This window comes from Oncorhynchus nerka, linkage group LG5 (assembly GCF_034236695.1).
Source record: "Oncorhynchus nerka isolate Pitt River linkage group LG5, Oner_Uvic_2.0, whole genome shotgun sequence".
In the NCBI taxonomy this organism is placed as follows: domain Eukaryota; kingdom Metazoa; phylum Chordata; class Actinopteri; order Salmoniformes; family Salmonidae; genus Oncorhynchus; species Oncorhynchus nerka.
Window position 1 is genome coordinate 6,817,213 of NC_088400.1, and position 16,717 is coordinate 6,833,929.

The window sequence follows — 16,717 nt, forward strand, 5'->3', positions numbered from 1 at the left end:
GGAGGCTATATACAGTAGAGAGGCTATATACAGTAGAGGATATATACAGTAGGGAGGCTATATACAGTAGAGAGGCTATATACAGTAGAGGCTATATACAGTAGGGAGGCTATATACAGTAGAGAGGCTATATACAGTAGAGGCTATATACAGTAGAGGCTATATACAGTAGAGGCTATATACAGTAGGGAGGCTATATACAGTAGAGAGGCTATATACAGTAGAGGCTATATACAGTAGAGAGGCTATATACAGTAGAGAGGCTATATACAGTAGAGAGGCTATATACAGTAGAGAGGCTATATACAGTAGGGAGGCTATATACAGTAGGGAGGCTATATACAGTAGAGAGGCTATATACAGTAGGAGGCTATATACAGTAGGGAGGCTATATACAGTAGGGAGGCTATATACAGCAGAGAGGCTATATACAGTAGGGAGGCTATATACAGTAGGGAGGCTATATACAGTAGATAGGCTATATACAGTAGAGAGGCTATATACAGTAGAGAGGCTATATACAGTAGAGAGGCTATACACAGTAGAGAGGCTATATACAGTAGGGAGGCTATATACAGTAGAGAGGCTATATACAGTAGAGGTTATATACAGTAGATAGGCTATATACAGTAGGGAGGCTATATACAGTAGAGAGGCTATATACAGTAGAGAGGCTATATACAGTAGAGAGGCTATATACAGTAGAGAGGCTATATACAGTAGGGAGGCTATATACAGTAGGGAGGCTATATACAGTAGAGAGGCTATATACAGTAGAGAGGCTATATACAGTAGGAGGCTATATACAGTAGGGAGGCTATATACAGTAGAGAGGCTATATACAGTAGGGAGGCTATATACAGTAGGGAGGCTATATACAGTAGAGGCTATATACAGTAGAGAGGCTATATACAGTAGAGAGGCTATATACAGTAGAAGGTTATATACAGAGAGGCTATATACAGTAGAGAGGCTATATACAGTAGAGAGGCTATATACAGTAGAGGCTATATACAGTAGAGAGGCTATATACAGTAGAGGCTATATATACAGTATAGAGGCTATATACAGTAGGGAGGCTATATACAGTAGAGGCTATATACAGTACAGAGGCTATATACAGTAGAGAGGCTATATACAGTAGAGAGGCTATATACAGTAGGGAGGCTATATACAGTAGGGAGGCTATATACAGTAGAGAGGCTATATACAGTAGAGAGGCTATATACAGTAGAGAGGCTATATACAGTAGAGGTTATATACAGTAGATAGGCTATATACAGTAGGGAGGCTATATACAGTAGGGAGGCTATATACAGTAGAGAGGCTATATACAGTAGAGAGGCTATATACAGTAGAGAGGCTATATACAGTAGGGAGGCTATATACAGTAGAGGCTATATACAGTAGAGGTTATATACAGTAGAGGTTATATACAGTAGAGGCTATATACAGTAGAGGTTATATACAGTAGAGGCTATATACAGTAGAGAGGCTATATACAGTAGGGAGGCTATATACAGTAGAGGCTATATACAGTAGAGGTTATATACAGTAGAGGTTATATACAGTAGAGAGGTTAAATACAGTAGAGGCTATATACAGTAGAGAGGCTATATACAGTAGGGAGGCTATATACAGTAGAGAGGCTATATACAGTAGGGAGGCTATATACAGTAGAGAGGCTATATACAGTAGGGAGGCTATATACAGTAGAGAGGCTATATACAGTAGAGAGGCTATATACAGTAGGAGGCTATATACAGTAGAGAGGCTATATACAGTAGAGAGGCTATATACAGTAGATAGGCTATATACAGTAGAGGCTATATACAGTAGAGAGGCTATATACAGTAGAGAGGCTATATACAGTAGAGGCTATATACAGTAGAGGCTATATACAGTAGAGAGGCTATATACAGTAGAGAGGCTATATACAGTAGATAGGCTATATACAGTAGAGAGGCTATATACAGTAGATAGGCTATATACAGTAGAGAGGCTATATACAGTAGAGAGGCTATATACAGTAGGGAGGCTATATACAGTAGGGAGGCTATATACAGTAGAGGCTATATACAGTAGAGGCTATATACAGTAGGGAGGCTATATACAGTAGAGAGGCTATATACAGTGGAGGCTATATACAGTAGGGAGGCTATATACAGTAGAGGCTATATACAGTAGGGAGGCTATATACAGTAGAGAGGCTATATACAGTAGAGGAGGCTATATACAGTAGAGAGGCTATATACAGTAGAGAGGCTATATACAGTAGGAGGCTATATACAGTAGAGAGGCTATATACAGTAGAGAGGCTATATACAGTAGAGAGGCTATATACAGTAGAGAGGCTATATACAGTAGAGAGGCTATATACAGTAGAGAGGCTATATACAGTAGGGAGGCTATATACAGTAGGAGGCTATATACAGTAGAGAGGCTATATACAGTAGGGAGGCTATATACAGTAGAGGCTATATACAGTAGAGGCTATATACAGTAGGGAGGCTATATACAGTAGAGGCTATATACAGTAGGGATGCTATATACAGTAGAGAGGCTATATACAGTGGAGGCTATATACAGTAGAGAGGCTATATACAGTAGAGGCTATATACAGTAGAGGCTATATACAGTAGGGAGGCTATATACAGTAGAGGCTATATACAGTAGGGAGGCTATATACAGTAGAGGCTATATACAGTAGGGAGGCTATATACAGTAGAGAGGCTATATACAGTAGAGGCTATATACAGTAGAGGCTATATACAGTAGGGAGGCTATATACAGTAGAGGCTATATACAGTAGGGAGGCTATATACAGTAGAGGCTATATACAGTAGGGAGGCTATATACAGTAGGGAGGCTATATACAGTAGAGGCTATATACAGTAGAGGCTATATACAGTAGGGAGGCTATATACAGTAGAGAGGCTATATACAGTGGAGGCTATATACAGTAGAGAGGCTATATACAGTAGAGGCTATATACAGTAGAGGCTATATACAGTAGAGGCTATATACAGTAGAGGCTATATACAGTAGAGAGGCTATATACAGTAGAGAGGCTATATACAGTAGAGAGGCTATATACAGTAGAGAGGCTATATACAGTAGAGGCTATATACAGTAGAGAGGCTATATACAGTAGAGAGGCTATATACAGTAGAGAGGCTATATACAGTAGAGGAGGCTATATACAGTAGGGAGGCTATATATACAGTATATACAGTAGAGGCTATATACAGTAGGGAGGCTATATACAGTAGAGAGGCTATATACAGTAGAGGCTATATACAGTAGAGGCTATATACAGTAGAGGCTATATACAGTAGGGAGGCTATATACAGTAGAGAGGCTATATACAGTAGAGAGGCTATATACAGTAGAGAGGCTATATACAGTAGAGGCTATATACAGTAGAGGCTATATACAGTAGAGAGGCTATATACAGTAGAGAGGCTATATACAGTAGAGGGGCTATATACAGTAGAGGGGCTATATACAGTAGAGAGGCTATATAACAGTAGCGAGACTATATACAGTAGAGAGGCTATATACAGTACAGGGGCTATATACAGTAGAGGGGCTATATACAGTAGAGAGGCTATATAACAGTAGCGAGACTATATACAGTAGCGAGGCTATATACAGTAGAGAGGTTATATACAGTAGGGAGGTTATATACAGTAGGGAGGCTATATACAGTAGAGAGGCTATATACAGTCGAGAGGTTATATACAGTAGGGAGGTTATATACAGTAGGGAGGCTATATACAGTAGAGGGGCTATATACAGTAGAGGCTATATACAGTAGAGGCTATATACAGTAGAGGGGCTATATACAGTAGAGGGGCTATATACAGTAGAGAGGCTATATAACAGTAGCGAAACTATATACAGTAGAGGCTATATACAGTAGAGGCTATATACAGTAGGAGGCTATATACAGTAGAGAGGCTATATACAGTAGGAGACTATATACAGTAGAGGCTATATACAGTAGAGACTATATACAGTAGGGAGGCTATATACAGTAGGGAGGCTATATACAGTAGAGGCTATATACAGTAGAGGCTAGGGATATATACAGTAGGGAGGCTATATACAGTAGAGGGGCTATATACAGTAGAGGCTATATACAGTAGGGAGGCTATATACAGTAGGGAGGCTATATACAGTAGAGGCTATATACAGTAGAGGCTATATACAGTAGAGGCTATATACAGTAGGGAGGCTATATACAGTAGAGAGGCTATATACAGTAGAGGATATATACAGTAGGGAGGCTATATACAGTAGAGAGGCTATATACAGTAGAGACTATATACAGTAGGGAGGCTATATACAGTAGAGAGGCTATATACAGTAGAGGCTATATACAGTAGAGGCTATATACAGTAGAGGCTATATACAGTAGGGAGGCTATATACAGTAGAGAGGCTATATACAGTAGAGAGGCTATATACAGTAGAGAGGCTATATACAGTAGAGGCTATATACAGTAGAGGGGCTATATACAGTAGAGGGCTATATACAGTAGAGGCTATATATACAGTAGCGAGGTTATATACAGTAGCGAGGCTATATACAGTAGGGAGGCTATATACAGTAGGGAGGTTATATACAGTAGGGGGTTATATACAGTAGGGAGGCTATATACAGTAGAGGGTTATATACAGTAGAGAGGTTATATACAGTAGAGAGGCTATATACAGTAGAGAGGCTATATACAGTAGAGAGGTTATATACAGTAGAGAGGCTATAGACAGTAGAGAGGCTATAACAGTAGAGGGCTATATACAGTAGAGAGGCTATATACAGTAGAGAGGCTATAACAGTAGCGAGGCTATATACAGTAGAGAGGCTATATAACAGTAGCGAGACTATATACAGTAGCGAGGCTATATACAGTAGAGAGGCTATATACAGTAGAGAGGTTATATACAGTAGGGAGGTTATATACAGTAGGGAGGCTATATACAGTAGAGGGGCTATATACAATAGAGAGGTTATATACAGTAGAGAGACTATATACAGTAGAGAGGCTATATACAGTAGCGAGGCTATAGACAGTAGAGAGGCTATAACAGTATCGAGGCTATATACAGTAGAGAGGCTATATACAGTAGAGAGGCTATAACAGTAGCGAGGCTATATACATTAGAGAGGCTATATACAGTAGAGAGGCTATAACAGTAGCGAGGCTATATACAGTAGAGAGGCTATAACAGTAGCGAGGTTATATACAGACACTGGTTAGTCGGGCTAATTGAGGTAGTATATACATGTAGGTATGGTTAAAGTGACTATGTATATATGATAAACAGAGAGTAGCAGTAGCGTAAAAGAGGGTTTGGCGGGTGGTGGGTTGAGGTACACAATGTAGATAGTCCGGCTAGCAAATTTGCGGGGGCACTGGTTAGCCGGGCTAATTGAGGTAGTATGTACATGTAGGTATGGTTAAAGTGACTATGTATATATGATCAACAGAGTAGGAAGGTGTTCCTAATGTTTAGTATAATCAGTGTATGTTTAGATGGAAACCACCCTAGTACAGGATAACACCAGTTATTCCTAGCTGTTACTTGAAACAAAAAAATAGCATCAATCCATAATAGGAATGAGAATATATGAAAAATGAAACAATTCTCCTTGACGTCGACCGATTATGATTTTTCAACACCGATACCGATACCGATTATTGGAGGACCAATATTTGTAATAATGACAATTACAACAATACTGAATGAACACTTATTTTAACTTAATATAATACATCAATGAAATCAATTTAGCCTTAAATAAATAATGAAACATGTTCAATTTGGTTTAAATAATGCAAAAACAACGTGTTGGAGAAGAAAGTAAAAGTGCAATATGTGCCATGTAAGAAAGCTAACGTTTCAGTTCCTTGCTCAGAACATGAGAACATATGAAAGCTGGTGGTTCCTTTTAACATGAGTCTTCAATATTCCCAGGTAAGAAGTTTTAGGTTGTAGTTATTATAGGACTATTTCTCTCTATACGATTTGTATTTCATATACCTTTGACTATTGGATGTTCTTATAGGCACTTTAGTATTGCCAGTGTAACAGTATAGCTTCCATCCCTCTCCTCGCTCCTACCTGGGCTCGAACCAGGAACACAACGACAACAGCCACCCTCGAAGCAGCGTTACCCATGCAGAGCAAGGGGAACAACTACTTAGCTCGCACCCCGCTAACTAGATAGCCATTTCACATCGGTTACACCAGCCCAATATCGGGAGTTGATAGGCTTGAAGTCATAAACAGCGCAGTGCTTGAAGCGCAGCGAAGAGCTGCTGTCAAAACGCACGAAAGTGCTGTTTGAATGAATGCTTATGAGCCTGCTGGTGCCTACCATCACTCAGTCAGACTGCTCTATCAAATTATAACATAGTAACACACAGAAATACGAGCCTTAGGTCATTAATATGGTCGAATCCGGAAACTATCATTTCGAAAACGGGACCGTTCCGTATTTTATCTAACGTAAGTCTAAATATTCCTGTTACACTGCACAACCTTCAATGTTATGTCATAATTACATAAAATTCTGGCAAATTAGTTCGCAACGAGCCAGGCGGCCCAAACTGTTGCTGCGTGCAATGAACGCAAGAGAAGTGACACCATTTCACCTGGTTAATATTGCCTGCTATACTGGATTTCTTTTAGCTAAATATGGAGGTTTAAAAATATATACTTCTGTGTATTGATTTTAAGAAAGGCATTGATGTTAATGGTCAGGCAGTTACCCACTGTTCCTAGGCCGTCATTGAAAATAAGAATGTGTTCTTAACTGACTTGGCCTAGTTAAATAAATGTTTAACTAAATGTTAAAAAATTCGGCCAAATCGGTGTCCAAAAATACCAACTTCCGATTGTTATGAAAACTTGAAATCGGCCCCAATTAATCGGCCATTCCGGATTAATCGGTAGACCTCTAGACTACAGTATCTGTGTACTTGTCACCTATTTCTTTTTTTTAGTTTGAAAGAGGTCTCCGATAACAGTCATTTATGTATGGAAGGTTTGTTCTACAACATTTCTGCATATGAAAAATGCTCTGAGAGCTGAAAACACTCCTGCGATAACAGTCATTCATGTATGAAAGGTTTGTTCTACAACATTTCTGCATATGAAAAATGCTCTGAAAGCTGAAAACACTCCTGAAGTACTCCTGAAGTACTCTGTCCCTTTGAACACTCAGACTAGCCCTTCTACGCAGGCAGGAAGACGTCCATTTATCTGCTTTGTCTTTAAAAGAAACTGTTTCTGGATTGCGAAGATGGTGTTTATTATGATGTCGTTGTTGTCTGTAAACACATGCAAGAGCTCTCTGTAATATTGAGTGGTTCTCTGTAATATCGACATGAATAGTGCTCTCCAAATGCGCTCCAGATGTCGGTGTTATATTTTAAAGCACCAGTAGAGGGCACTGTTGTACAGTGGAGGACTTACTGATACAGACCCACTGCAGACTGGGGAAATCAAAGATCCCAGTCTACCACTACTGCTAGCAAGAAACGTCAACCTGAATTAAGTAAACCAAGGTCAAAAGTTTCAGCTAATAACCCTGCATAATTATTGAGGTACTGTGATGAAATATTAGGAAATTGGATGCTAAGTTCTTTTGGTTTTTAAATGAGCCTCTTACTGAGTTATACGAATTATAACTCAAAGCCAAGTTCAATTTGGACTGGATGGATCTAGCACATCCGGTATGGAAGAGATCCTAAACAGATATCACACTCTATAGCTTTTACTGATGTCATTTAGCACAGGCTTCCAATTTCAAGTGCTAATTCCAACTTCACCCCCAAAAATCCTTGACGCACGCAATCTATATGTTTATCTTGTTGAATGGAGACATTACTAATATGTAGAATATGTTTTAGCTCTAATTCTACTCTATAACAAACAGGTGGTCTGAAAGGTGGTTTGAAAGGCTTTAAGCCCGAAAGCCTTTACAAGACATGGGAATCACTGACACATTCACACTGACATTTGAGATTTTAGAGCCACAGATTTCAACTCTTTTCGTCAATATGATACATAAAAGGAAAAAAAACGCCCAGCTTGATATTGACATATTGTCAAGTTGACCGATGTCAAAAAAAATGCCTATCAAACACAGCATGTTTATTTCTCAAAGAGAAAGGAGGAGAGAAAAAGGATAAGAAATCACAGTGGTGTATAGAGTGTGGTGGTCATGTTGGCATCACAACACATGGAGCAGATGGGGAGGGGGGGGATCCATCTATATTCATGGTCTCTGTGATGTGATGGAGATCTTCATATTCATGAATAAAGGACTTGAAGAAAATCCCATCTGATGAAGAGGACTGGAGGAGAACTAGATGCCAAGCAGTGCTTTTCTGTCTGTAATGTGCTGCCTTAAAATACATATTAGCAAAGCATCAAATAATATTGCATATCGGTCAGAATAAAACATCACATCATGTTGGATATCAGAATAAAGCATCACATCATGTTGGATATCAGAATAAAACATCACATCATGTTGGATATCAGTCAGAATAAAGCATCACATCATGTTGGATATCAGTCAGAATAAAACATCACATCATGTTGGATATCAGTCAGAATAAAACATCACATCATGTTGGATATCAGAATAAAGCATCACATCATGTTGGATATCAGAATAAAGCATCACATCATGTTGGATATCAGAATAAAGCATCACATCATGTTGGATATCAGAATAAAACATCACATCATGTTGGATATCAGAATAAAACATCACATCATGTTGGATATCAGTCAGAATAAATCATCACATCATGTTGGATATCAGTCAGAATAAAGCATCACATCATGTTAGATATCAGTCAGAATAAAGCATCACATCATGTTAGATATCAGAATAAAGCATCACATCATGTTGGATATCAGTCAGAATAAAGCATCACATCATGTTAGATATCAGTCAGAATAAAGCATCACATCATGTTAGATATCAGAATAAAGCATCACATCATGTTGGATATCAGTCAGAATAAATCATCACATCATGTTGGATATCAGTCAGAATAAAGCATCACATCATGTTGGATATCAGTCAGAATAAAGCATCACATCATGTTGGATATCAGTCAGAATAAAGCATCACATCATGTTGGATATCAGTCAGAATAAAGCATCACATCATGTTGGATATCAGTCAGAATAAAGCATCACATCATGTTGGATATCAGTCAGAATAAAGCATCACATCATGTTGGATATCAGTCAGAATAAAGCATCACATCATGTTGGATATCAGAATAAAGCATCACATCATGTTAGATATCAGAATAAAGCATCACATCATGTTGGATATCAGTCAGAATAAAGCATCACATCATGTTGGATATCAGTCAGAATAAAGCATCACATCATGTTAGATATCAGTCAGAATAAAGCATCACATCATGTTGGATATCAGTCAGAATAAAGCATCACATCATGTTGGATATCAGAATAAAGCATCACATCATGTTGGATATCAGTCAGAATAAAGCATCACATCATGTTGGATATCAGTCAGAATAAAGCATCACATCATGTTAGATATCAGTCAGAATAAAGCATCACATCATGTTGGATATCAGTCAGAATAAAGCATCACATCATGTTGGATATCAGTCAGAATAAAGCATCACATCATGTTGGATATCAGAATAAAGCATCACATCATGTTGGATATCAGTCAGAATAAAGCATCACATCATGTTGGATATCAGTCAGAATAAAGCATCACATCATGTTGGATATCAGTGAAAGCCGCTATAATGAAAGCCGCTATAAATGTACAAATCCGATGTTAAAACTCCCAGAACATACATTGGTAAACTGTGATTGTAATATGGATTATGGGATTTTGTCTAGTATCAAACACACAGCAAGACATGAGGTCAAGGGTCGGTGGGTTAGCCAGCCAAAGGGAAAGTAGAATTAGCTACACAACTCTTTTTTACATTGTAGGCCTGTTTTCTTTAACCTAAAAACAATCAGTTTGAACTAGTCAAAATGTCTGGTTAAATGATATCCATGACAACAGTGGCGATAGAACAGACACAATGCCGTTCCACAATGGCACCCTATTCCCTACGTAGTGCACTACTTTAGACTAGAGCCCGTATGACCCCTGGTCAAAAGTAGTGCACTATAAAGGGAATAGGTTGCCATTTGGGACACAGGCACAGCTTTCACGGTCCGCAGATACCTAGAGAGACAGCTGGATCTCTGATCAAAGACTGTGGATAAGTGCTGTAGAATGTCTCCCCCCCCCCTCCCTCCTCTCTAAGGTCGGCTGAATACATTGTCACCTCATTATCTTTGAAAAAAAAAAAAAAATAGGAGCGATGTCTCTCACCATAAAGTGAGCCGGCGGTAGATTGTCCGAGTACAGTCTTATTATCCCAGTAAGATATATAATACACATCACCAGAGGTTAAAGGGGGGGGGACCTGCATCAGTGATTTTGAACAGATAGACATCCTCTGCAGAGATGGTACACCTTATGGACTCGCTTGTGGTTGTACCTCGGTATGACTGTGTACAACATCTAAATGACCTTCCATATAGGCTTAGATGCAGTCAAAACAGCTCATAAAAGTCGGTCACTGGTATGAATACTTGGTAGAACTGTGATACAGAAGCCACATACCCTTTGAAAAGAGACATAGTGATGTATTGGTGTGTATTCTCAGAAAATGCGTTATTCTAAGGGGAAGGCTTTAGATATATATATATATATATATATATATATATATATATATATATATATATACCAGAATTCCTATAATATCCTTCAATATTATATACAGTACCAGTCAAAAGTTTGGACAGACTTACAGACTTACAGGGTTTTTCTTTATTGTTACTATGTTCTACATTGTAGAATAATAGTGAAGACATCAAAACTATAAAATATCACATATGGAATCATGTAGTAACCAAAAAAGTGTTAAACAAATCAAAATATATTTTAGTAGCCACCTTTTGCCTTGATGACAGCTTTCCACACGGTTGGCATTCTCTCAACCAGCTTCATGGGGTAGTCACCTGGAATGCATTTCAATTAACAGGTTTGCCTTGTTAAAAGTTTATTTGGGGTATCTTTTCCTTCTTAATGCATTTGAGCCAATCAGTTGTGTTGTGACAAGGTAGGGGTGGTATACAGAAGATAACCCTACTTGGTAAAAGACCAAGTCCATATTATGGCAAGAACAGCTGAAATAAGCAAAGAGAAACGACAGTCCATCATTACTTTAAGACAAGAAGGTCAGTCAATTCGGGAAAATGTCAAGAACTTTGAAAGCTTTTTCAAGTGCAGTTGCAAAAACCATCAAGCGCTATGATGAAACTGGCTCTCATGAGGACCGCCACAGGAGAGAAAGATGCAGGCTTCTACTGCAGAGGATAAGTTCATTATAGTTCCCAGCCTCAGAAATGGCAGCCCAAATAAATGCTTCACAGAGTAACAGTAACAGACACATCTCAACGTCAACTGTTCAGAGGAGACTGTGTGAATCAGGCCTTCATGGTCGAATTGCAGCAAAGAAACCAATACTAAAGGACACCAATAAGAAGAAGAGACTTGCTTAGGCCAAGGAACACGAGCAATGAACCGGTGGGAATCTGTTGGTCTAATGAGATTTTTGTCCAAATTTGAGATTTTTGGTTCTAAACGCAGTGTCTTTGTGAGATGCACAGTAGGTGAACGGGTGATCTCTACATGTGTGGTTCCCACCGTGAAGCATGGAGGAGGTGGCGTGATGGAGTGGATGTGCTTTACTGGTGACACTGTCAGTGATTTATTTATAATTCAAGGCGCATTTAACCAGCATGGCTACCACAGCATTCTGCAGCGATACGCCATCCCATCTGGTTTGCGCTTAGTGGGACTATCATTTGTTTTTCAACATGACAATGATCCAACACACCTCCAGGCTGTGTAAGGGCTATATGACCAAGAAGGAGAGTGATGGAGTGCTGCATCAGATGACCTGGCCTCCACAATCACCCAATCTAAACCCAAATGGAGATGGTTTGGGATGAGTTGGACCGCAGAGTGAAAAGGAAAAGCAACCAACAAGTGTTCAGCATATGTGAAAACTCCAGGAAGACTGTTGGAAAAGCATTCCAGGGGAAGCTGGTTGAGAGAATGCCAAGAGTGTGCAAAGCTGTCATCAAGGGAAAGGGTGGCTACTTCGAAGAATCTAAACAATTAAATCTTTTTTGATTGGTTTAACACTTTTTTGGTTACTACATGATTCTAAATATGTTATTTCATAGTGTTGATGTCATCATTATTATTCTACAATGTAGAAAATAGTAAAATAAAGGAAAACCCTTGAATTAGAAAGGGTTTTTGACTGGTACTGTATTTGCAATTTGTTATTGTATTTGGGTTGCTATAACATTTGGTTTGATGTGACTTTGATGATTTAGGCACGTTTTATTAAGCATTCCATAGGCCCTACCACTCTCATTGTTTCACTATTAGCAATGAAAGTGCTGGTTGTGGAGTAAGCAAATAGAGAAAACTAGCCATATTTTTGGTCATTGTCTCTCAAAATCAATCAATCAATTACTTTTTTGTCAATTAAAATGAAGTTTAATAAAAAAAAAATGTATTTTTTTTACCACAAAAATATCACTAAATGTTTATTCACTTCAAAGTTCTGAAAATGTAATCATGCGACAATGAAATGACAGTAAATAATCTTTTAGTACGTATTTGGAGTGTATTTTGGAAAAAAGCTGCACATTATTTAAGGGGAAAATGTATAGTTTAATATGACAGAATATGCAACTTAACTTAATTTACAGTTGAAGTCAGAAGTTTACATACACTTAGGTTGGAATCATTAAAACTTGTTTTCAACCACTCCACAAATTGCTTGTTAACAAACTATAGTTTGGCAAGTCGGTTAGAACATCTACTTTGTGCATGACACAAGTAATTTTTCCAACAATTGTTTACAGACAGATTATTTAATTTATAATTCACTGTATCAAAATTCCAGTGGGTCAGAAGTATACATATACTAAATTGACTGTGCCTTTAAAAAGCTTGGAAAATTCCAGGAAATTATGTCATGGCTTCAGAAGCTTCTGATAGGCTCATTGACATCATTTGAGTCAATTGGAGGTGTACCTGTGGATGTATTTCAAGGCCTACCTTCAAACTCAGTGCCTCTTTGCTTGACATCATGGGAAAATCAAAAGAAATCAGCCAATACCTCAGAAAACAAATTGTAGACCTTCACAAGTCTGGTTCATTCTTGCGAGCAATTTCCAAATGCCGGAAGGTACCACATTCATCTGCACAAACAATAGTACGCAAGTATAAATGCCATGGGAACACGCAGCCGTCATACCGCTCAGGAAGGAGACGCGTTCTGTCTCCTAGAGATGAACGTACTTTGGTGCAAAAAGTGCAAATCAATCCCAGAACAACAGCAAAGGACCTTGCGAAGATGCTGGAGGAAACAGGTACAAAAGTATCTATATCCACAGTTAAACCAGTCCTATATCGACATAACCTGAAAGGCCGCTCAGCATGGACAAAGCCACTGCTCCAAAACCGCCATAAAAATCCAGACTACGGTTTGCAACTGCACATGGGGACAAAGATTGTACTTTTTGGAGAAATGTCCTCTGGTCTGATGAAACAAAAAGAGAACTGTTTGGTCATAATGACCATCGTTATGTTTGGAGGAAAAAGGGGGAGGCTTGCAACCCGAAGAACACCATCCCAACCGTGAAGCACGGGGGTGGCAGCATCATGTTGTGGGGGTGCTTTGCTGCGAGGGGCTGGTGCACTTCACAAAGTAGATGGCATCATGAGGTAGGAAAATTATGTGGATATATTAATAAGGATCATGCGCATTTTCGCAGCTTTTTGTTAAAAATCGCGCAACATTTCAGCGCCCTTCTACTCATGCCAGGAATATAGTATATGCATATGATTAGTATGTGTGGATAGAAAACACTCAGACGTTTCTAAAACTGGTTAAATCACGGCTGTGACTATAACAGAACGTGCGTTTCATCGAAAAGTGCAGGAAAATCTGATCACTGAAAATGGACAAAATATATCCATGCGCCACTTCAACCCATTGATAAAGGTGAACCACATTAAATGGGGCCGAGGTTGCAATACCTACAGCTTCCACACGATGTCAACAGTCTTGTCATTTGCCTAGGATTTTTTTCTTGGTCAAACTGACGCAAGGCAGTGCCTTTCTTCCGGTCTCCGACCGGATATTTTGGTTGAGATTTACCCGGACATTATTTCCAGACGTACAGCTATAGAATATAAATCGCCTTGTGATCAATTTGATCGCTTATTAACGTTTACTAATACCTAAAGTTGCATTACAAAAGTATTTCGAAGTGTTTTGTGAAAGTTTATCGTCGACTTTCTTAATTTAAAAAAAATGACGTTACGTTATAAAACGCTATTTTTTTCCTTGATCACACAGTCTTCATAGATCGATATCTAGGCTATATATGGACCGATTTAATCGAAAAAAAAGACCCAATAGTGATGTTTATGGGACATCTAGGAGTGCCAACAAAGAAGATGGTCAAAGGTAATGAATGTTTTATATTTTATTTGTACTTTTTGTGTAGCGCTGGCTACCGCAAAATCTGTCGTGTTAGGTGACGTTGCAGTATTTTGAGGGTGCATGCTATCAGATAATAGCTTCTCATGCTTTCGCCGAAAAGCATTTTACAAATCTGACTTGGTGGATAGATTCACAACGAGTGTAGCTTTAATTCACTACCTTGAATGTGTCTTTTAATGAAAGTTTGAGTTTTATCAAAAACTATAGGTGGCGCTCTGAATTTTCGCTGTTGGTGTTCCTGCATGGGAACTATATTCTGCGCATCCTTAAGAAGTTAAAGCAACTCAAGACATCAGTCAGGAAGATAAAGCTTGGTCGCAAATGGGTTTTCCAAATGAACAATGACCCCAAGCATACTTCAAAAGTTGTGACAAAATGGCTTAAGGACAACAAAGTCAAGGAGTGGCCCTCACAAAGCCCTGACCTCAATCCAATAGAAAATTTGTGGGCAGAACTGAAAAAGCGTGTGAGAGCAAGGTGGCCTACAAACCTGACTCAGTTACACCAGGTCTGTCAGGAGGAATGGGACAAAATCCACCCAACTTATTGTGGGAAGCTTGTGGAAGGCTACCCGAAACATTTGACCCAAGTTAAACCATTTAAAGGCAATGCTACCATTATACTAATTGAGTGTATGTAAACTTCTGACACAGTCGGAATGTGATGAAATAAATAAAAGCTGAAATAAATAATTCTCTCTACTATTATTCTGACATTTCAAATTCACAAAATAAAGTGGTGATCGTAACTGACCTAAAACAGGGAATTTTTGCTAGGAATAAATGTCAGGATTTGTGAAAAACTGAGTTTAAATGTATTTGGCCTAGGTGTATGTAAACTTCCGACTTCAACTGTACATGTGTAAGAATGTTTTGTTAAGTATTCAGTTGATATATTGCTATGAGTGTAGCTTTTTCCAATAGTTTCTTCTTGTGGTCAAAACGACCCCAGTTGGTAATCCCTGTTCAGGAAGTATTCAGATCCCTTGACTTCTTCCACATGTTGTTACATTACAGCCTGATTCTAAAATTGATTTTTTTTTTTTATTCCCTCATCAATCTACACACAATATCACATAATGACATCACAATATCCCTTAATGACATCACAATATCACATAATGACAAAGCAATTTTGGGGGGGCAAATGTATTAAAAATGAAACATCTCAAATACACATATACATACTGTAAATATTCAGACCCTTTACTCAGTACTTTGTTGAAGCACCTTTGGCAGGAAATACAACCTCATGTCTTCTTGGGTATGACGCTACAAGCTTGGCACACCCGTATTTGGGGAGTTTCTCCCATTCCTCTCTGCAGATCCTCTCAAGCTCTGTCAGGTTGGATGGGGAGCGTCACTGCACAGCTTTTTTTCAGGTCTCTCCAAAGATGTTTGATCGTGTTCAAGTCTGGGCTCTGGCCAAGCCACTCAAGGACATTCAGAGACTTGTCCCGAAGCCACTCCTGCATTGTCTTGGCTGTGTGCTTAGGGTTGTTGTCCTGTTGGAAGGGGAACCTTCGCCCTGTGTTGGAAGGTGAACATTCGCCCTAGTCTGAGGTCCCGACCGCTCTGGAGCAGGTTTTCATCAAGGATCTCTATGTACTTTGCACCTTTCATGGCTGCTATGAAAGTTAACTGTGTTTACGCGTGATCAGGGGTGTATTAATTCCGGGATTCTTCCGATGGCATTGAAGAAAACCACATCAGCCAATGGCTTTATCAATAAGTGCATCAAGGAAGTCGTCCCCACAGTGACTGTGCGTACATACCCCAACCAGAAGCCATGGATTACAGGCAACATTCACACTGAGCTAAAGGGTAGCTTCCGCTTTCAAGGTCCCGGGACTCTAACCCGGAAGCTTATAAGAAATCCTGCTATGCCCTGCGACTATAGGAAAAGGAGGACCGAGCACGCCCCCATTCTCATCGACGGGGCTTTAGTGGAGTAGGTTGAGAGCTTCGAGTTCCTTGGTGTCCACATCACCAACACACTAGAATGGTTCAAACAGACCAAGACAGTCGTGAAGAGGGCACGACA